The sequence below is a fragment of the Puma concolor genome, chromosome D1 (assembly GCF_028749965.1).
Source record: "Puma concolor isolate L17-30 chromosome D1, mPumCon1.1.hap2, whole genome shotgun sequence".
Classification (NCBI taxonomy): Eukaryota; Metazoa; Chordata; class Mammalia; order Carnivora; family Felidae; genus Puma; species Puma concolor.
Genome location: NC_141676.1, coordinates 50,570,996 through 50,595,368, shown reverse-complemented (window position 1 = coordinate 50,595,368; position 24,373 = coordinate 50,570,996). Strand labels below are relative to the sequence as shown.

General features: G+C 37.3%; 1 protein-coding gene and 1 pseudogene across 4 annotated transcripts in view; one reads left to right on the top strand and one right to left on the bottom strand.

Moving 5' to 3' along the window:
- STK33 (serine/threonine kinase 33) overlaps positions 1–24,373 on the bottom strand; it is a 169,238-nt gene that overhangs the window by 94,541 nt on the left and 50,324 nt on the right. The gene's annotated exons all lie outside the window — the stretch shown is intronic.
- On the top strand, positions 6,787–7,193 carry LOC112865927 (large ribosomal subunit protein eL32 pseudogene; annotated as a pseudogene).

The following is a 24,373-nucleotide window of genomic DNA, read 5'->3' as shown; positions in this document are numbered from 1 at the left end:
GTTCTGTCTCTTTCTGTCTCAAAAATAAATTAAAAAAAAAAATTAAAAAAAAATTTTTAAATTATATGCCAACATATAAGACAACTTAAAAGAAATGGGTAAATTCCTAGCGATACATAACGTATCAAAACTTAAGCTGAAAGAAATAGAAAATTTGAACAGACTGATCACCAGCAATGAAATTAAATCAGTAATTTAAAAACTTCCAACAAACAAAAGTCCAGGACCTGACAGTTTTCACAGGTTATTCTATCAAACATTTGAAGAAGAGTTAATACCTAGGCTTCTCCAACTTTTCTGAAAAATAGAACAGGAAGGAAAATGTGAAAATGCATTCTATAATGCCAGCATTACCTTGATAACAAAAGCAGATAAAGACACCACTAAAACTATAGGACAATATCTCTGATGAACATAGATGCAAAAATCCTCAATAAAGTATTAGCAAACTGAATCCAATAATACATTAAAAAAAATCAATCACCATGATCAAGTGGGATTTATTCCCAGGATGCAAGCGTGGTTCAATATTTACAAATCAGTCAACGTAATATATCACAACTATAAGAGAAAGGATAAAAACCATATGATCATTTCAACAGATGCACAAAAAGCATCCGACAAAGTACAACATCCATTCACGATAAAAACCCTCAACAAAGTAGGTTTGCAGGGTCATACCTCAATATAATAAAGGCCTTACATGAAAAACCCACAGCTAACATCATACTCAATGAGAGTTTTCCCCCTAAGATCAGGAACAAGACAAGAATATCCATTCTCACCACTTCCATTCAACAGAGTACTGGAAGTTCTAGCCACTGCAATCAGACAACAAAAAGAAATAAAAGGCATCCAAACTGGTAAGGAAGCAATAAAACTTTCACTATTTGCAGATGACATGATACTATATATAGAAAACCCTAAAGAGTTGACCAAAAAACTACTACAACTGATAAATGAACTCAGTAAGATCAAAGAATACAAAATCCATGTACAGAAATCCATTGAATTTCTGATGTTTATTTATTTTTGAGAGAGAGAGTACCAGCGGGGGAGGGTTAGAGAGAGAGGGGGACAGAGGATCTGAGGCAGGCTCCCCACTGACAGTAGCAAGCCTGATGTGGGGCACAAACTCATGAACCATGAGATCATGACCTGAGCAAAAATCAGACGCTCAACTGAGTCACCCTGGTGCCCCACATTTCTGTACATCAATAATGAAGCAGAAGAAAGAGAAATTGAGAAAAACAAAACTGGAGGTATCATAATTCCAGACTTCAAGTTATATTGCAAAGCTATAGTAATAAAAACAATATGGTGCTGGCACAAAATAGACACATAGATCAATGGAACAGAATAGAAAGCCCAAAAATAAACCCACAATTATATGGTAAATTAATCTTCCACAAAGTAGGCAAGAATATGCAATGAGAAAAAGGCAGTATCTTCAACTAATGGTGTTGGGAAAACTGGACAGCTACATGCAAAAGAATGAAAATGGACCAGTTTTTTACACCATACACAAAAATACAATCAAGATAGATTGAGGACCTAAATGTGAGACTTGAAGCCATAAAAATCCTAGAAGAGAACAGAGACAGTAATTTCTCTGACACTGGCCATAACAACACCTTTCTAGATACATCTCCTAAGGTAAGGAAAACAAAGGCAAAAATAAACTATTGGGACTACATCAAAAAGCTTCTGCACAGCAAAGGAAACAATCAACAAAATTAAAGGCAACCTACTGATATTACAAATGACATATCCAATAAAGGGTTAGTATGCAAAATATATAAAGAACTTATAATACTCAACACCCAAATACCAAATAATCCAATTAAAAATGGAAGAAGACATGAATAGACATTTTCCCAAAAACATCCAGATGGCCAACAGACACATGAAAAGATGCTCAACATTACTTATCATCAGGAAAATACAAATCAAAACTACAATGAGCTATCACCTCACACCAATCAGAATGGCTAAAATCAGCAACACAAGAAACAACAGGGGTTGGCAAGGATATGGAGAAAAGGGGACCCTCTTACACTGCTGGTGGGAATGCAAACTAGTGTAGCCACTCTGGAAAACAGTATGGAGATTCCTTAAAAAGTCAAAAATAGAACTACCCTATGATCCAATGCACTACTAGAAAAAGAAGACGCAGTAGGGGCACCTGGGTGGCTCCATTGGTTAAATGCCTGACTTCAGCTCAGGTCATGATCTCATGGATTGTTTGAGCCACATCAGGTACTCTGCTGTCAGCACAGAGCCTGCTTTGGATCCTCTGTCCTCCTCTCTCTCTCTGCCCCTCCCCCCACTTCTCTCTCTCTCTCTGCCTCTCTCTCTCTTGCTCTTTCCCTCTCTCTCAAAAATAAACAAACATTTTTATAAAAGGCTTATTGGGGTGTCCAGGTGGTTTAGTCAGTTAAGCATCTGACTTTGGCTCAGGTCATGATTTCACAGTTCGCGGGTTCGAGCCCCACATCGGGCTCTGTGCTGACAGCTTGGAGCCTGGAGCCTGCTTCAGACTCTGTATTTCCTCTCTCTTCCCTCCCCCACTAGCACCCTCTCTCGCTCTCTCTTTTTCTCTCAAAAACAAAATAAACATTAAAAAATTTTTAATTTAAAAAGGCTTATAGAAACTGAACAAAAGTTTAAAAAGCTTATATATTCAAATATATATGAATATAACTCAGTGACAAAAAAGAATACAATCTTTCCATTTGCAACAACATGGAAGGAGCTAGAAAGCATTATGCTATGCAAAATAAATCAGAGAAAGACAAATACCATATGATTTCACTCATATGTGGCTTAAGAAACAAAACAAGGGTGGTTGGCTGGCTCAGTCAGTAGAGCACGCAACTGTTGATCTTGGGGTTGTGAATTCAAGCCCCATGTTGGTGCAGAGATTACTTACAAATAAATTTTTTAAAAAATAATAAAATAAATAAATAAATAAATAAAATCTAAGAAACAAAATAAATGAGCAAAGGGGGAAAAAAGAGACAGAGGCAAACCAAGAAACAGACTCTTAACTATGGAGAACAAACTGATGGGTTACCAGAAGGGATGTGGGCGTGGGATGGGTTAAATAGGTGATGTGAATTAAGCAGTGCACTTGTGCTGAGCATCAAGGGATGTGTGGAAGTGTTGAATCACTATGCTGTATACCCAAAATGAGTATTACACTATGTTAACTAACTAAAATTTAAATAAAAACTTAAAAGAAAAGATATGGTATATATATGTGTGTGTGTATATATATATATATATATATATATGATGTAATATTACTTAGCCATTAAAAAGTATGAAATCTTACCATCTGCAACAACATAGACAGATCTGAAGAGTATGATGCTAAGCAAAATAAGCCAGTCAGAGAAAGACAAATACCATATGATTTCACTCATATGTGGAATTTAAGAAACAAAACATACAAATAGAGGGGAAAGAAGACAGACTCCTAACTAAAGAGAACAAACAGAGGGGATGTAGGTGGGAGGTGAAATAAGTGAAGAGGATTAAGAGTACGCTTATCTTGATGAGCACTGAGTAATACGGAGCTGCTGAATCACTATGTTGTACACCTGAAGCTAATATAACACCGTATGTTAATTATGCTGGAATTAAAATTTTTTTTAAATTTTTTTCAACGTTTTTTATTTATTTTTGGGACAGAGAGAGACAGAGCATGAACGGGGGAGGGGCAGAGAGAGAGGGAGACACAGAATCGGAAACAGGCTCCAGGCTCTGAGCCATCAGCCCAGAGCCCGACGCGGGGCTCGAACTCACGGACCGCGAGATCGTGACCTGGCTGAAGTCGGACGCTTAACCAACTGCGCCACCCAGGCGCCCCTGGAATTAAAATTTTTAAAAGAGAGAGCCAATGACAGGACTTTCAGGAATATCAACTCCTAAAGGATAATCTGAGGAAGAGAGTCCACTGATCAATGGAAAGAATTGTCCATAGAGGCAGGAAGGAGGATATTTAATGATGGAAAGGTTTGTCAAAAGCCAAATGGCTCAAAATTTCAAGAGAAATGAGGACTGAAAAATTATATTTAAAAAGTAAGCTATGGGGTATTGTTGGCAAAAATGACAGATTAGGGACTTCCAAAATTGTTCTTGCATAAAGGCAATGAAAAAGCTGACAAAAATTATTAGAATAAACCTTTTCAGAGAGATGGAAATTAACCAAAGGCTTGCAGTGACACAGGAAGGATTTTTTTTTTTTGAGAGACAGAGAGAGCAGGGGAGGTATAGAAGAAGGAGACACAGAATCTGAAGCAGGCTCCATACCCAGTGTGAGCCTGACTTAGGGCTTGATTTAATTAACTGTGAGAGCATGACCTGAGCCAGAATCAAGAATCAGATGCTTAACTGACTGAGCCACCCAGGTGCCCAGGAAGCACTTTTTTTTTTTTTTTAAATAGTTGTCTATCAGCAAGAACAGGAAGCTTTGTCACATTTTCACTTCCCTTAGTCCCATCTCCCACACTATTTTTGCAATAACCATCAAAAAAAAAAAAAAGCCTAGTAGTTGCTGGGGAGAGCAGTGGAAGGGAGTGGATAGGATGTGGCTAGAGTTCTTTCCAATTCTCATCCCCAAAGAATACTCATTTCTTGACCTTTGTGATAGTTCTCTGGGAGACCCACTTAGAAGTTAGTCTGTACTTGACCTGAATCAGGGCTCAACTTGTACAGCATCTTATTCCAGGGGGCATTTTCTGAAAACAATTACAATCAAGTTTATAACTTCATAGCTGCCTGAAGCAGTGGTTAATACTTAGTGCAAGAGTAGCCAAAAATCTAACCAAAAAGCTTAAGAGACAAAGCTGAAAATTACGATGTCCATAGGTGCCTTGAAAAGCTCCAACATATTCTTGGGCACCTAGGAGGCCACACATACACATAGGGCTGCACCATCCATCCACAGGAAAGATTTGAGAAGCTCCTAAGCATTCATCTCTGGCTGACCTTGAGGTCAGAATGTTGGACAAAGATTTTATATAAGCAATTTTAAATATGTTCTAAGAAATGAAGGAAACCATGCCTAAGGAACTAAAGTTTGAGGATATCACACCAAACAGAAATTATCTATAAATATGCATAAACTATTTGTTTAAATATAATTCTGACGTTGAAAAGTATAATAATTAAAATGAATATTTCATTATAGATGCTCAATAGCAGATATGAGCAGACAGAAGAAAGAAACAGTGAAATGAAGATAAATTAACAGAGATTATCTAGTTTGCGGAACAAAATAAACAAAAAGAATGAAGAAAAATTAACATAGCCTTTATATCTGTGAAGACACCATCAAAAGTACCAATATATGAATAATGGGAGTCTCAGAAAAAGAGGAGAAATAAAAAGGGGCAAAAAGAATATTTGAAGAAATAATGGCCAAGAACTTCCAAATTTGATAATTTGATTCAAATTTAATAAAAAACATTAATCACCATATCCAACAAGCTCAAAAATTTCTAAGTAGGATAACTTCAAAAAGATCCACACCTGAACACATATTAATCAAACTATCAAAAGAAAAAGACAAGGAGAATCTAAAAGCAGTAACAGAGGAGTGATTTATTACATTCAAGGAATGTTCAGTACAATTAACAGCTGAATTCTCATCAGAAATCATGAAATCAGAAGGAAGAGAGATGACACATTCAAAGTTCTAAAAGAAAAAAAAAACCTGTCAACCAATGTTTCTAAATCCAGTAAAAACTATCCTTCAAAAATGAAGTGACTAGCCTGAGGACAGTATTAGTAATAAACTGTAAGCACTCAGTATGTGTTGTGGGATAATGGAAGGGGAAATGAATCTAAATCATGACCACACTCCTCACATTATGCCCCAGCAAAGATTCTTTGATGAAACTTGTGGTAAAGGTAAAGGTAAAGGAGGAAAGATAGTGTATACCCTTGTCAAATCCATCTAACTAAAGAAGACTAAATAATGGGTGGTAGATAGACTTAAAGGCACCGCTGATAAAAAATCTCTACATCCACATAAGCCAAATCAGAAACTGATTGCGTAAACAAGTCTTTTTTTGTTAACACAGTGACTACTGAGACAAATACCATAATCATTCCAGGAGCATTTAGAGAGTACTTATAATATAAAATTAACTGAAGAATGCAAAGATCAATCACACTCTTTTTATAAGAATTTTTCAGTGCAGTCAAGTATTTCTCAAATGGGCTTTACCTTATCCACAATTACAAATACATTTATACATTTATTATATATATTTATTTATATTTACTATATATAAATGTATTTGTACATATATATGGGCATATATATAAATTTTTGTGTATATATGTATATATACTGAAATATGTATTTCACAAAAATATTCTTAGTTTTTCTAATATACTGTATTTGCTATTCTTATCTATTCTATTCCCATTTAAAAAATATTCTTGTCACAACACCCTACCACCACTCCACTAAATTGATTTCACTACCCAGTAATGGTCATGTTCCCAAATTTGACCAAGTTGGTACTGAAAAATGCCAATCTAGATATGTGATCAAGTAACTTTAACACAAGGAAGAACAATTAAGTGCTCAATAGAGGTTGATACCATGGGAACACAGGAAAAAGTTAATAATTTTGACTAGGTATCCAGGTACCACTACATACAACTATAGACATAAATGAAAATTCAAACTATAGGAACTAAGAACTGGTCATAGTTCTTTTCCTTAGAACTTCCTGCAGAGGTGATAGCCATCTCCTATTCAGCATCATGACTGCCCTCAGACCTCTGTGAAGCCCAAAATTGTTAAAAGAGGACCAAGAAGTTCATCCAAAACCAATCAGAATGATATGTCAAAATTAAGTGCAACTGGTAGAAACCCAGAGATATAGACAATAGGGTGTACCGAAGATTCAAGGGCCAGATTTTGATGCCCAACATTGGTTATGGGAGCAATAAGAAAACAAAGCACATGCTTCCCAGTGGCTTCCAGAAGTTCCTAGTCCACAACATCAAGGAGCCTGAAGTGCTGCTGATGTGCAACTAATCTTACTGTGCAGAGGTTACTCACAATGTCTCCTCCAAGAATTGCAAAGCTGTTGTGGGAAAGAGCAACCCAGCTGGCCATCAGAGTCACCAATCCTAATGCCAGGCTTCACAATGAAGGAAATGAATAGACGGCTTATGTGCACATGATATTTGTATTAATAAAACCATAAAACTACACACAAAAAAAGAAAAGAATTGGTCATAGTTGGTTTCCTTCTTACTCCTATTTACCCAGTCTGAGTGGAAGACAAACTACTAAAATATTTGATACACCAACTAACAGCAACACTTAGACATAAACTTGAAAGTTATCTGGTTTGTTGCTTAGATACTATTGTTTCTCTTGCCCTTGTTGGCTCTCCTCCTCTGGAATGAGCAACCAACCCCAGGGAATCTTCCAGTGTCCCGTCACCAAATCTGCTTATTGTCCAACGTGCCTGCCTCTGCCTCTGCTCAGATTTCCAAGGTGCCCAAGTGCTCCCCAGTCCCCAATTTTGCCTTATGTCTGTCTTATAATTTCCCCAATACTGTATGGCATTGGTAACCATCATCAAAACATGGACAAAATCTGCTCTAAATGCTTTGGAGAGGTAAAGGAAAAAGGAGTATTGTATCACATATACATGTTTCATCTGCACTGAATAGCTAAATTACTGCTTAGCTCATTGGTCTTGCCATATCCAGATAGTGAAAGAACTATCAAATATCTAAAGACTTTGATTAAAGTTTCAGAGCTCAGTGCCTGGCAGTGCTCCAGTAAGGAAAAAGGGCGAATTCTTAGGAGCAGGCAGTGTGGTCTGAGAGGTCCATGTGCCACACAGGGAGAAGTGGTTCCCCTGCTTGGAGTGCATTTGGTAGATGACAAACAGCCTCCCCACAGGCAAAGATCCCAGCAGACCCCAGAATAAAAGCTTTGTTTGCTGTTGGGACAAACCAGAACACCACAAAACCTGGTGCCACCTGTGTTGTGATTTGCCATAATGTCTAAACCTCTGACACTCCATGATTGCACGAACATTTCCTGGGGCCAGTTGGCACCTGGCCAATACTCAGCAAGACCCTCCCCCAGATAGTCAGTGGGGGCCCAAGCCACAGGGGTCTCTAAAGTGTGGGATTTTGAAACACAGCCCCATCTGAGATAAAATTCTGGAGGGAGGTGCTGCCTGGCAGGTGAACAGCTTGGAAATAGGCAGGGAGTGGACAGAAGCCTGAGACAAAGGAGGGGTGGTGATCGCAGGTTGGTGAGAGCATGAAGTTCCTTCACCAGAGACTAGGGGGCTGGCTAAAGTCATTTTCACCTCTCCTGTGCACATGCAGGTATGCATGCACATGCATGCACATCACAGTGATCCACCCCAGTAAGCTACACAGTGCCACCTAGTGGAGAATGGAGCTATTACACCAAGTTCAGCCCAACTGCACCCTCCAAGCACGTCTCCCAGAAGACCAGCATAAGTCCCTCCACCTGCTTAGTGTACAGACTATAGAGTGCTTCATAGTTTCAGTTCTAGGGGAAACTGGATGTAACTTCATTTGGGTTTCATTCTACTGGCTGGTTCATTTATTAGTTCCTTTTCTTCACTGCTGTTTTTACTTAAGTTGGTTTTTCCCCCCATTCTTTTCTCTTTCTTGGATACAGAATTTTTTTTTTTACTTTATTTTCTTAAATTTTTTATTCTATTTCATTTTATTTTATTCTACTTTGTTACATATATTTTTTTAATTTTTAAATTTTTTTCTTACCTTTTTCCTTTTTTTCCCTTTCCTTTCCCTTTTTTCTCATTTTATCAAGCTTCTTTCAACAAGAGGACCAAACCACACCTAGGATATAGTTTCCTTTATTTGATTTTTTGTTTTGTTTTTAATTTTTAAAATTATTTTTCATTTTATTAATTTTTTTCTTCCTCCAAAATGACAAGATGAAGGAATTCACCCAAAAGAAAGAACAGGAAGAAATGACAGCCAGGGACTTAACACAGATAGAAGTAAGATGTCTGAACTAGAATTTAGAACCATGATAATAGGAATACTAGCTGGGGTTGAAAAAAGCATAGAAGGCACAAGAGAATCCCTAGAATCCCCTTCTGTGGAGATAAATAAAATCTAGTCAGGCTGAAATTAAAAATGCTATAACTGAGATGCAATCTCAAATGGTTGCCATGACAGCAAGGGTGGATGAAGCACAGCAGTGAATCAGTGATATAGAAGATAAAATTATGGAGAATAATGAGACAGAAAAAAAGAGGAAACAAAGGCAAAAGATAGGGATATAAGACTTAGAGAATGTAATGACTTATTAAAAGGGAGTAACATCTGAATAGGAGAACCAGAGTATGAAGAGAGAAAAAGAGGCAAAAAGTTTATGTGAGCAAATTACAACAGAAAACTTTCCTAATCTGGGGAAGGACACAGACATCAAAATCCAAGAAGCACAGAGAACTCCTATTAGATTGAACAGAAACCGACCATCAACAAGGCAGATCATAGTCAAATTCACAACATACACAGACAAGGAAAGAATTATGAAAGCAGCAAGGGAAAAAAAGTTCTCACCCTAATAGAGAAGACAGATCAGATTCACAGGAGACCTATCCACTGAACCTTTGCAGGTCAGAAAGGAGTGGTAGGAAATATTCAATGCGCTGAATCAAAAGAAAATATGCAGCCAAGAATTCTTTATCCAGCAAGGCTGTCATTCAAAATAGAAGGAGAGATAAAGAGTTTCCCAGACAAAAACAAAAAACAAAAAAACTAAAGGAGTTCGTGACACTAAACCAGCCCTGTGAGAAATGTTAAGGGGGGTGGGGGTGCTTTGAGTGGAGAAAAGAAAAAAAAAAAAAAAAAAAAGAAAAGCAACAAAGACTAGAAAGGACCAGAGAACATCACCAGAAACACCAACTCTACAGGCAACACAATGGCACTAAATTCATATCTTTCTGTACTCACTCTAAATATAAATAGACTAAATAGTCCAATAAAAGATACAGGGTATCAGAATAGATAAGAAAACAAGACTCATATATTTTTTAACGTTTTTATTTATATTTGAGAGAGAGACAGAAACAGAGCATGAGTTGTAGAGGGCCAGAGAAAGAGGGAGACACAGAATCCCAAGCAGGCTCCAAGCTCTAAGCTGTCAGCACAAGCCCCACATGGGGCTCGAACTCATGAGCTGCAAGATCATGACCTGAGTCAAAACTGGATGCTTAACTAACTGAGTCACCTAGGTGCCCCAAGAAGACCCATCTATATGCTGCCTACAAGAGACTCATTTTAGACCATAAGACATCTACAGATTGAAAGTAAGGGGATTGAGAACCATCTATTATGTTAATGGTCATCAAAAGAAAGCTGGAGTGGCCATACTTATATCAGATAAACTAGATTTTAAAATACTGTAGGAGAAGCCAAGATGATGGAATAGCATGGAAGTTTTTTGTGTGTCTTGTGTCCATGAAATACAGCCAGACCAACACTAATCCATCCTGCAAACCTAGAAAACTGATCTGAGGATTAACACAACAATCTGCACAACCTGAACCACAGAATTCAGCAGGTACCCGGCGTAGAGAGGTGAACTTGGGGAGAGAGAAGCCACGGAGGTCAGGGAGTTGCTTTTGCATGCAGAGAGAGGACAGAAACAGGGGAGGGAGAATACAGGAAAAGCAGCCCCCACCAAAAGCAGCTGGAGAGAAAGTGAAAAAGTGGAAACAACTGCAGGGACTGAACTAAAAAGGGAGAAAGGAGAAAGGAGAGGGTTTAAATTCCATTAAGACTATAAACAGGGGGAGTACAGAGTCTGAAACTCCACAGCTCAATATCTGGCGGTGCTCTGGTGGGAAGGGTGAATCTCCAGGAGCAGAGTGGAGTCTGGGGTTCTTCAGGCCACATGGGGAGAGACATTTTCTGCTGAGAGGACACCTGGTAGAGGCTGTGTGGGTCGCCCAAAGGCAAGGCTCCAGTGGACCCTGGAGAACAACCACATTCACTGGTGCTGGAACAAGGTCGTTAAGGGTGAAGCCTGGTGCCAGATGTGTGTTGTGATTTTCCATAATCCCTGAAACACGGCTGCTACACTATGTCGCAAACTTTTTCTGGGGCGGGCAGCAGCACAGTCCCGCAAACATTCCTGGGTGCACCCGGCACCCGGCCATTGCTTGGTGAGACCCTCCTGCAGAGGGGCAGAATGGGTCAAAGCTGCAGTCCCTCAGAAGCAAGGGGTCAGGAAAAACAGCTGCATCTGAGACAAAACTCAGGAGGGAGGTACTGCCTGGGGCTTGGTCATGGATTGTGTAAAAGCAGGGAGTGGATGGAAGCTGAACACAAAGGACAGGTGTGCAATTGCTGATCGGGAAGAACAGAGTTCTGATACTAGAGACTAGGTAGCTGGGTGACACCATTTTTATTTCTCCTGCACATGCACATACATACCTACAAGCGCCACAACAATCCACCCCAGTAAGCTAAGCAGCACCATCTAGTGGAGAACGGAGCCGTTTCACTAAGGCCCGCCCAACTGGGCCAACCTCGCTCTTCAGGAAAAGAATTCTCTCCATCTACTTAGTTTATGGACTATAAAGTGCTTCATAGTTTGACTTCTAGGGAAAAACAAAGTAATTTCGGTCATATTTCAGTCTGTTCACTGGTCCACCTATTCAGTTTTCTTTCTTTTTTTCTTCTTTTTTCTTTTTTTCATTTCTTTTTTTTTCTTGAATACAGAAAAAGTTCATTTTTGCTTTCAATTTTTATTAAAATATTTTTATTTTTTCTACTATATTTTTTACTTTTGTGTACATTTTTCAAATTTTATTTTACTTCCATCATTTCATTTTAGTCTACTTCAGTGTATTCATTTTTTCAAATTTTCAAAGAATTTCCTTTTTTTTACTCTTTCCCCTTTTTTCTTTAATCTATCAAGCCCCCTTCAACACCCAGACCAAAACACACCTAGGAAATAGCATAATTTATTTCATTTTGTGTGTGTGTGTGTGTTTGTTTTGATTTTTTAAATTTAATATTTGTTTAATTTTAATATTCAATTTTAATTTTTTTACCTCATTAATTCCTTTTCTCCCTTCAAAATCACAAAATGAAGGAATTCACTCCAAAAGAAAGAGCAGGAAGAAATGACAGCCAGGGACTTAACCAACACAGATACAAGCAAGATGTCTGAACCAGAATTTAGAATCACGATAATACTAGCTGGAGTATAAAATAGATTAGAATCCCTTTCTGTGGAGATAAAAGAAGTAAAAGCTAGTCAGATGAAATAAAAAATGCTATAACTGAGCTGCAAACTCGAATGGATGCCACAGCAACAAGAATGGATGAGGCAGAACAGAGAATCAGTGATATAGATGACAAACTTATGGAGAATAATGAAGCAGAAAAAAAGAGAAATTAAGGCAAAATAACATGATTTAAGAATTAGAGAAATCAGTGACTCCTTAAAAAGGAACAACATCAGAATTATAGGGGTCCCAGAAGAGGAAGAGAGAGAAACAGGGGTAGAAGGGTTATGTGAGCAAATCATAGTGGAAAATTTTCCTAACCTGGGAAAGGACACAGACATCAAAATCCAGGAAGCACAGAGGACCCCCATTAGATTCAACAAAAACTGACCATCAACAAGGCATATCATAGTCAAATTCACAAAGTACTCAGGCAAGGAGACAATCATGAAAGCAACAAGGGGGGAAAAGTCCTTAACCTACAAGGGAAGACAGATCAGGTTTGCAGCAGACCTACCCACAGAAACTTGGCAGGCCAGAAAAGAGAGGCAGGATATATTCAATGTGCTGAATCAGAAAAGTATGCAGCCAAGAGTTCTTTATCCAGCAAGGCTGTCATTCAAAATAGAAAGAGAGATAAAAAGTTTCCCAGACAAACAAAAATTAAAGGAGTTTGTGACCACTAAACCAGCCCTGCAAGAAATTTTAAGGGGGACTCTCTGAGGGGAGAAAAGATGAAAAAAATAAAGAAATAAATAAAAACCAAAAGCAACAAAGACTAGAAAGGACCCGAGAACACCACCAGAAGCTTCAACTCTACAAGCAACATAATGGCAATAAATTCATATCTTTCAGTACTCACTCTAAATCAATGGACTAAATGCTCCAATCAAAAGACATAGGGTAACAGAATGGATAAGAAAATAAGATGCATCTATATACTGTTTACAAGAGACCCACTTTAGACCTAAAGACACCTTCAGATTGAAAGTAAGGGGATGGAGAACCATCTATCATGCTAATGGTCAACAAAAGAAAGCCGAAGTAGCCATACTTATATCAGACAATCTAGACTTTAAAATAAAGACTGTATCAAGAGATGAATAAGGGCATTATATCATAATTAAAGGGTCTATCCACCAAGAAGACCTAACAATTATAAACATTTATGGGCCAAATGTGGACAGCAACCAAATATATAAATAAATTAATCACAAACATAAAGAAACTCATTGATAGTAATACCATAATAGTAGGGGGCTTCAACACCCCACTCACAGCAATGGACAGATCATCTAATCAAAACATCAACAAGGAAACAACACCTTTGAATGACACACCAGACCAGATGGACTTAACAGATATATTCAGAACATTTCATCCTAAAGCAGGGGAATATACATTCTTCTCTAGTGCACATGGAACGTTCTCCAGAATAGGCCACATACTGGAACACAAATCAGCCTTCAATAAGTACAAAAATATTGAGATCATACCATGCATATTTTCAGACCACAACGTTATAAAACTCGAAATCAACAAGAAAAAATTTGGTAAGGTAACAAAGACTTGGATACTAAAGAACATCCTACTAAAGAATGAATGGGCTAACCAAGAAGTTAAAGAGGAAATTAAAAAGTTCATGGAAGCCAATGAAAATGATAACACCACAACCCAAAACCTCTGGGATGCAGGAAAGGCAGTCATAAGAGGAAAGTATACAGCAATCCAGACCTTCCTAAAGAAGGAAGATACACAACCTAACCTTACGCCTTAAAGAACTGGAAAAAGAACGGCCAATGAAACCCAAAACCAGCAGAAGACAGGAAATAAGCAAAAATTAATGCTATTGAAACCAAAAAAACAAAAACAAAAACAAAACAAAACAAAACAAAAACAGAACACATTAATGAAACCAGAAGCTGGTTCTTTGAAAGAATTAACAAAATTGATAAACCACTAGTCAGTTTGATCAAAAAGGAAATAACCCAAGTAAATAAAATCAAGAATGAAAGAGGAGAGATCACAACCAACACAGCAGAAATAAAAACAATAATAGAATATTATGAACAATTATATGCCAATAAAATGGGCAATCTGGAAGAAATGGACAAATTCCTAGAAACATGTACACTACCAAAACTGAAACAGGAAGAAATAGAAAATTTGAACAGACCCATAACCAGTAAAGAAATCGAATTAGTAAACAAAAGTCTCCCAAAAAACAAGAGTCCAGGGTCAGATGGCTTTCCAGGGGAATTCTACCAAACATTTAAGGAAGAGTTAACACCTATTCTCTTGAAGATGTTCCAAAAAATAGAAATGGAAAGAAAACTTCCAAACTCTTTCTATGAAGCCAGCATTACCTTGATTCCAAAACCAGACACAGACCACACTAAAAAGGAGAACTATAAACCAATTTCCCTGATGAACATGGATGCAAAAATCCTCAACAAGATATTAGCCAACTGGATCCAACAATACATTAAAAAAATTATGCACCACAACCAAGTGGGATTTATACCTTGGATGCAGGGCTGGTTCAATATCCATAAAACAATCACTGTGATTCATCACATCAATAAAAGAAAGGACAAGAGCCATATGATCCTCTAAATAGATGCAGAGAAAGCATTTGACAAAATACAGCATCCTTTCTTGATAAAAACCCTCAAGGAAGTAGGGATAGAAGGATCATACCTTGAGATCATGGAAGCCATATATAAAAGACCCAATGGTAATATCATTCTCAATGGGGAAAAACTGAGAGCTTTCCCCCTAAGGTCAGGAACAAGACAGGGATGTCCACTCTTGCCACTGTTATTCAACATAGTATTGGAAGTCTTAGCCTCTGCAATCAGACAACACAAAGAAATAAAAGGCATCCAAATCAACCAGGAGGTCAAACTTTCACTCTTTGCTGATGACATGATACTCTATATGGAAAACCCAAAAGATTCCACCAAAAAACTGCTAGAACTGATTCATGAATTCAGCCAAGTTGCAGGATATAAAATCAACGCACAGAAATCAGTTGCATTCCCATACACCAACAATGAAGCAACAGAAAGAGAAATCAAGGAATCGATCCCATTTACAATTGCCCCCAAACCATAAAATACCTAAGAATAAATCTAACCAAAGAGGTGAAAAATCTATACACTGAGAAGTATAGAAAGCTTCTAAAAGAAACTGAAGAAGACACCAAAAAATACAAAAAGATTCCATGCTACTGGATAGGAGGAACAAATACTAAAATGTCGATACTACCCAAAGCAATCTACATATTCAATGCAATCTCTATCAAAATAACACCAGCATTCTTCACAGAGATAGAACAAAGAATTCTAAAATTATATGGAACCAGAAAGACCCAGAATAGCCAAAACAATCTTGAAAAAGAAAACCAAAGCTGGAGGCATCACAGTCTCAGACTTCAAACTGTATTACAAAGCTATAATCATCAAGACAGTATGGTACTGGCACAAGAACAGACACTCAGATCAACAAGGAAACAAGGAAACAGAATAGAGAACCCAGAAATGGACCCACAAATGTATGCCAACTAATCTTTGACAACACAGAAAAGAATATCCAAAAAAAAAAAAAGGATATCCAACGGAATAAAGAGTCTCTTCAGCAAGTGGTGCTGTGAAAACTGGACAGCAACAGGCAGAAGAATCAACCTGGACCACCTTCTTACACCATACACACACCAAAAATAACCTCAAAATGGATGAAAGACCTAAATGTAAGACAGCAAGCCATCAAAATTCTCAAGAAGAAAGCAGGCAAAAACCTCTTTGATCTTGGCCACAGCAACTTCTTACTCAATACGTCTCTGGAGGCAAGGGAAACAAAAGCAAAAATGAACTACTGGAATCTCATGAAAATAAAAAGCTTCTGCACAGAAAAGGAAACAATCAGCAAAACTAAAAAGCAACTGACAGAATGGGAGAAGATATTTGCAAAGGACCTATCAGATAAAGGGTTGGTATTCAAAATCTATAAAGAACTTACCAAACTCAACACCCAAAAAACAAATAATCCAGTGAAGAAATGGGCAAAAGACATGAATAGACACTTCTCCAAAGAAGACATTCAGATGGCTAACAGACACATGAAAAAATGCTCCACATCACTCATCATCAGGGAAATACAAATCAAAACTACAATGAGATATCACCTCACACCTGTCAGAATGGCTAACATTAACAACTCAAGCAACAACAGATGTTGGCAAGGATGTGGAGAAAGAGGATCTCTTTTGCGTTGTTGGTGGGAATGCAAGCTGGTACAGCCACTATGTAAAACAGTATGTAGGTTCCTCAAAAAACTAAAAAAAGAACTACCCTACGACACAGCACTTGCACTACTAGGTATTTATCCAAGGGATACAGGTGTGCTGTTTCAAAGGGACATATGCAATGTTTATAGCAGCACTATCAACAATAGCCAAAGTATGGAAAGAGCCCAAATGGCCATTGATGGATGATGGATAAAGAAGATGTGGTATATATATACAATGGAGTATTACTTGGCAATCAAATAGAATGAAATCTTGCCATTTGCAACTACATGGATGGAACTGGAGGGTATTAAGCTAAGCGAAGTTAGTTAGAGAAAGACAAATATCATATGACTTCACTCATATGAGGACTTTAAGAGACAAAACAGATGAACATAAGGGAAGGGAAACAAAAATAATATAAAAACCAGGAGGGGGACAAAACATAAGAGGCTTTTAAATATGGAAAACAAACAGAGGTTTACCAGAGGGGTTGTGGGAGGGGGGATGGGCTAAATGGGTAAGGGGCATTAAGGAATCTACTGCTGTAATCATTGTTGCACTATATTTTAACTAATTTGAACATAAATTAAAAACACAAAATTAAAATAAATAAATAAATAAATAAATAAATAAATAAATAAAATAAAGACTGTAACAAGAGATGAAGAAGGGCACTAAATCATAATTAAGAGGTCTAACACCAAGAAGATCTAACAACTGTAAATATAAATACATGCTCCCAACATGGAAGCACTCAAATATATAAATCAATTAATAACAAACATAAAGAAGCTCATTGATAATAATACCATAATAGTAGGGGACTTTAATACCCCACTTAACGCAATGGAAAGATACCTAAGCAGAAAATCAACAAGGAAACAATGGCTTTGAATGACACATTGGACCAGAAGTACTTAACAGATATGCAGAACATTTCATCCTAAAGCAGCAGAATACACATTCTTCTTGACTGCAGATGGAATATTCTCCAGAACAGATCACATACTGGGGTACAAACCAGCCCTCAACAAGTACAAAAAGACTGAGATCATACCATGCATATTTTCAGACCACAATGATATGAAACTTGAAATCACCACAAGAAAAAATTTGGAAAGACCATGAATACTTGGAGATTAAAGAATGTGCTATTATAGAATGAATGGGTTAACCAAGAAATGAAAGAGCAAATTAAAAAGTACATAGAAGCCAAATGAAAATGAAAACATGACTATCCAAAACCTCTGGGATGCAGCAAAGGCAGTCATAAGAGGGAAGTATATAGCAATCCAGACCTTCCCAAAGAAGGAAGAAAGGTTTCAAATACACAACCTAACATTACAGCTAAAGGACCTGGAAAAAGAACAGCAGATAAAGCCCAAAACTAGCAGAAGAAGGGAAATAATAAAGAATAGGACAGAAATCAATGCTATTCAAATTTTTTTTAAAAAACAGAACATATGAACAAAACCAGGAGCTGGTTCTTTGAAAGAATTCACAAAACTAACAAATCCCTAGGCAGATTGATCAAAAAGAGAAAGGAAAGGATCAAAATAAGTAAATCATGAATGCAAGAGGAGAGATCACAACCAACACTGCAGAAATACAAACAATAATAATAAGAGAATATTATGAGCAATTATATGCCAATAAGATGGGCAATCTGGAAGAAATGGACAAATTCCTAGAAACCTATACACTACCAAAACTGAAACAGGAAGAAATAGAAAATTTGAACACACCCATAGCCAGTAAAGAAATTAAACCAGTAATCAAAAATCTTCCAACAAACAAGAGTCAAGGGCTGGATGGCTTTCCAGGGAAATTCTTCCAAACATTTAAAGAAGAATTAATACCTATTCTTTTGATGCTTTTCCAAAAAATAGAAATAGAAGAAAAACTTCCAAACACATTCTATGAGACCAGCATTACCTTGATTCCAAAACCAGACAATGACCCCACTAAAAAGGAGACCTACAGACCAATTTCTCTGATGAACATGGATGTAAAACTTCTCAACAAGATATTAGCAAACTGGATCCAATAATACATTAAAAAAGAATTATTCACCATGGTCAAACAGGATTTATTCCTGGGATGCAGGGCTGGTTCAATATCCGCAAATCAACCAATGATACATCACACTAATAAATGATGATAACCACATGATCCTCTCAATAGATGCAGAAAAATAATTTGAAAAAATACAGCATCCTTTCTTGATAAAAACCTTCAAGAAGGTAGGGATAGAAGGATCATACCTCGAGATCATAAAGGTCATATGTGTAAAATCTGCAGCTTATCATCCTCAATGGGGAAAAACTGAGAGCTTTCCCCCTAAGGCCAGGAACACGATAGAGAATGTCCACTCTCACTGCTGTTCTTCAACATAGTGTTGGAAGTCCTAGCCTCAGCAGTCAGACAACAAAAAGAAATAAAAGGCATCCAGGCCTGGGTGGCTCAGTCAGTTAAGCAGCCAACTTCGGCTCATGTCATGATCTCATGGTTCATGAGTTTGAGCCCTGTGTTGGGCTCTGTGTTGACAGCTCGGAGCCTGGAGCCTGCTTCGGATTCTGTGTCTCCCTCTCTCTCTCCCCCTTCTCTGCTTGCTCTCTCTCTCTCTCTCTCTCTCTCTCTCTCAAAAATAAATAAGGATTAAAAAAAAAAAGCATCCAAATTGGCAAGGAGGAAGTCAAACTTTCACTCTTTCCAGATGTCATGATACGCTACATAGAAAACCCAAAATATTACACCAAAAAACTGCTAGAACTGATCCAGAAATTCAGCAAAGTTGCAGGATATAAAGTCAATGCACAGAAATCAGTTTCATTTCCACACACTAATAATGAAGCAGCAGAAAGAGAAATTAAAGAATTTATCCCATTTACAATTTCACCAAAAGCCATAATATACCTAGAAATAAACCTAACCAAAGAGGTAATAGATCTGTACGCTGAAAACTAGAGAAAGCTAATGAACAAAATTGTAGAAGACACAAAGAAATGGAAAAACATTCCATGCTCATGGATTGGAAGAACAAATATTGTTAAAATGTCTATACTACTGAAAACAATCTACACATTCAATGCAGTCCTTATCAAAATAACAAAAGAATTCTTCACAGAGCTGGAACAAAGAATTCTAAAATTTGTATGGAACCAGAAAAGACCCCGAATAGCTAAAGTAACGTTGGGGGGAATAAAAAAACCAAAGCTGGAGGCATCATAATTCCAGACTTCAAGCTGTATTACAAAGCTGTAATCATCAAGACAGTATGGTACTGGCAAAAAACAGACACATAGATCAATGGAACAGAATAGAGAACCCAGAAACATACCCACAAATGTATGGCCTAACAATCTTTGACAAAGCAGGAAAGACTATCCAGTGGGAAAAAAGTCTCTTCAGCAAATGGTGCTGGGAAAACTGGACAGTGACATGCAGAAAAATGAACCTGGACCACTTTCTTACACCATACACAAAAATAAACTCAAAATGAATAAGACGTTAGACAAGAAGCCATCAAAATCCTAGAGGAGAAAGCAGGCAACAACCTCTTTGACTTCTGCCACAGCAACTTCTTACTTGACATGTCTCCTGAGGCAAAGGAAACAAAAGCAAAAATGAACTATTGGGACCCCATCAAGATAAAAAGCTGCACAGGGAAGGAAACAATCAGCAAAACTAAAAGGCAATGACGTAATGGGAGAAGATATTTGCAAATGACATATCAGATAAAGGGTTAGTATCCAAAATATATAAAGAACTTATCAAACTCAACACCCAAAAAACAGATAATCCAGTGAAGAAATGGGCAAAAGACATGAATAGACACTTCTCCAAAGAAGACATCCAGATGGCTAATAGACACATGAAAAGATGCTCAACCATCAGGGAAATACTAATGAAAACCACAATGAGATACCACCTCACACCTGTCAAAATGGCTAAAATGAACAACTCAAGAAACAACAGATGGCGAGGATACAGAGAAAGAGGAACCCTTTTGCACTGCTGGTGGGAATGCAAACTTGTGCAGACACTCTGGAAAATATGGAGGTTCCCCAAAAAATTAAAAACAGAACTACCCTATGACCCAGTGATTGCACTACTAGGTATTTATCCAAAGGATACAGGAGTCCTGATTCCAAGGGGCACATGCACCCCTTGATTATAGCAGCACTATTGACAATAGCCGAAGTATGGAAAGAGCCCAAATGTCCATTGACTGATATAAGTATAAAGAAGATGTGGTACATATTAACACTGGAATATTACTCAGTGATCAAAAAGAATGAAATCTTGCCATTTGCAACAACATGCATGGAACTAGAATGTATTATGCTAAGCAAAATAAGTCAATCAGAGAATGACAAATATATGATTTCACTCATATACGGAATTTAAGAAACAAAACAAATGAACACAGGGGAAGGAAAGCAAAAATAAGATAAAAACAGAAAGGGAGACAAACCATAAGAGACTCTTAAATACAGAGAACAAACTGAGGGTTGCTGGTGGGGGGGTGGGTGGGAGGATGGGCTAAAAGGGCAATGGACATTAAGAAGGGCACTTGTTGGGATGAGTACTGGGTGTTATGTATAAGTGATGAATCAGTAAATTCTATTCCTAAAATTATTATTACACTATATGTTAACTAACTTGGATCTAAATAAATGTTTAAAAAAGTATCTAAAGACTTTGAGATCCATATATGAATAGGTTTCTCAAAATTTATCCTTCTGTGTATAAATACTATGTACTATATTTATATTTTGATTATATGCAGAAAATAATTTTGCTCTAAAGTTACCATGGCAAATGTGTAGGACCATTACTAAAATTGCTTTACTATTATCACAATAGCAGTCACAAGTATTTATTCAGCCATTTATTTAATAATATTTGTCAAGCTCCTACTATGTACAAGGAATTATGGGCCCTATGAAGGAAACAAGTAGTAAGGTCCTTGACTCTTTCAACCTTAGAGGAAATAATATAGCGTAAATACAAATAATTTTACTTCAAGGCAGAAAAAACAAAGTTATAAAGTATAAGATGAAAAGAGCAAGCTTTTCCAACTTTGGTATTAAAAAACGCTAAATTATCAATCCCAAATTTTGGTTTATCAAAATTTATGTCATGTTTAATTAAAAATTAGTTGATATACCTTTGAAAATGGAAAACAAAATGTCTCCACAGGCTACTTAAGGAAAAATATTATAAGACAGGGGAAGGCATGTTAGCCCAAGGAAGCAGGAAAGAAATCCATTTAATTCCATAAAAGAGCAGAAGTTATTACACAGGAGTTGGGAAATGTGGAGAATGGATTTCTCCCTAAATAGGAGCTTAAAATGAATAACCGTCAAAATCCCAAACAATTCTAAATGCCACTTACTACAACATATTCAAAGAGTAAATGGTATAATCTGATCTACATTAAGTATAATTCTCACTTAAAGGATATGGGTTCAGTTATTAAATGTTTATCTTTTTGAAATATCCAGGAAGAGATACTTTTAATGAAAATCTTCCATGTAACTATAGTCAATTTCCATCCTGCAACTTTGTATGTGTTGAGCAGTATTTCTTTCCAAAATTTTCAATGAAATCAACACTCTAAACAAAATATTTGGGTTGTGAAAGTATACCCAAATAAATTAGGGGTAAATTCAAATAAGCATATTACTTAATAGGCATTTTCCAGCAGTCTTGTGGCTGGTGGGAGTGGGGGTCAAAAAGGTATGCTAAGTACTGCCTATGCCTTAGGTTGGAAGGAAGCCTTTGTGTATACGGAGAGAATTGGGGGGAGCATCACACGGGACCTTGAAATGAAATAAGAACATACACTATCAGAGGTAATTAATGAATAAAAACCTAATCACAGTCTGAAACAAATATTACTAAACTATTGGGGAAAAAAACAGCTTAGGTTTGTGAAGGTCAGGCACAGGGCGACAGCAGAAGCAAAAGCATTTAAAGCATTCATGTGCGGAGTCAGGAGGTAAAAGCACTCCAAAGCATAAAACAAACTTACTGGTAAGGGAAGAAGAAAGGGTCTTGCTAGGGAAAATTGCTGGAATTTTGTTTTCTTGTAGTAGAGAAATATGTACTTACTATAGATGCCGGGAAAATGGAAGAACATCCCTCTACCCCAGAAAGAAGAAAAACTTAACCACTTAGAAATTTGGAAACACTTTCCAAAATGTGTTGGTTAAAAAAAAAATCACAATTGAAATTACAAACTCTCCAGAAAACTATGAAGAGGTAAATATTTCCTACCAAACTTATGGGACACAGTGAAAATTATACTCAGGAAAAAAAATCTTCTAGCTTCTAATATACTTCTTACAAAAGAAGCAAAATGAAAAAGGAAGTTAACCTAGTACTCACCTTTAGCAACTAGGAAATGAACAATTAAAGAAAAAGAAAGTAAGAAGAAAAAAGTGAATAAAGGTAAACCTTCAGTTAATGAAACAGAAATATCTCAAATGATAAAATACAAAATGTAAAAACTTGTTCTTTGACATGATTAATAAAATAGATAAAACCTCTTCAACTCTAATTAAAGAAAATTGAGAGCAAAATATATCTAAGATCAGGAGTATGAAAGAAATCATAAGCTCAGATAAGAGAGACATGAATATAATTATAAAACAAAAGGGTAACTTCCCCAGTTACAAATGCTGCATAACAAACTACCCCAAAACTTAGTGGCTTAAAACAACAAATATTATGCTCACAGATTTTATCAGTTGAGAAGTCAGGAAGGGCTCATCTGGGCTAACAACTCACATGACATCACTGTGATGCCAGCAGGGTTGCAGTCACCTGGAGGTTCAATTAGATTGTGTGCCCAAGATGGCTCACTCTGTGCTCGCTGACATCTGGGAGCTTACACATGCCCTCTCCAGCATGGTGGAGTCAGAGTACTCAGACTTCTTACATGCAGCAGACTTCCCCCACAGTGAGTGTCTCTGAGAACTGAGTAAAAGCTGCACGGCCTTTTCTGAACCAGCCTTGGAAGTTACATAGCATCATTTCTGCCATAACTCTATTGGTCGAAGCATTCATAAGCCTGCCTAGATCCAAGGGGAGTGAACAGAAATCCATGTCTTGATAGGAATGTCAAAAGTTTTACAGAAATGTTTTAAAACCACCAAAGCAAAAATTTGAAGCCTAGAGGAAACATCACTTTCTAACAAAATGTGAACTCCCAAAAATAACCAAATAAATGGAAAGCTTGAATAGATCAAACATCATGAAGAGACAGGAAGAGTGGTTAAAGATGAGCTAAATAAATGCACGAGGTTATTTTCACAGCTGAGTTCTATGAAGCTTTTAAAGAAGAGAAGTGCCATGTTATTTGAACCAGGGGCTCTCAAACTTTAGTGGGCATCAGAATCACCTTGCCAGCTAGTAAACATGCAGATTCCTGGGCCCCATCCCCACAGATTCTGATTTCATAAGTCTAGAGTGCAGAACAAGGATCCGCATTTCTTTTTTTTTTTTTTAAATGTTTTATTTATTTTTAAGACAGAGAGAGACAGAGCATGAGTGGGGATGGGGCAGAGAGAGAGGGAGACACAGAATCTGAAGCAGGCTCCGGGCTCTGAGCTGTCAGCACAGAGCCCGACGGGGGGCTCGAACTCACAAACTGTGAGATCATGACCTGGGCCGAAGTCAGACGTTCAACCGACTGAGCCACCCAGGCGCCCCAAGGATCCACATTTCTAACAAGGGTACAGATCATGTTGACACCTCTTGGCCACAAAGTATACTC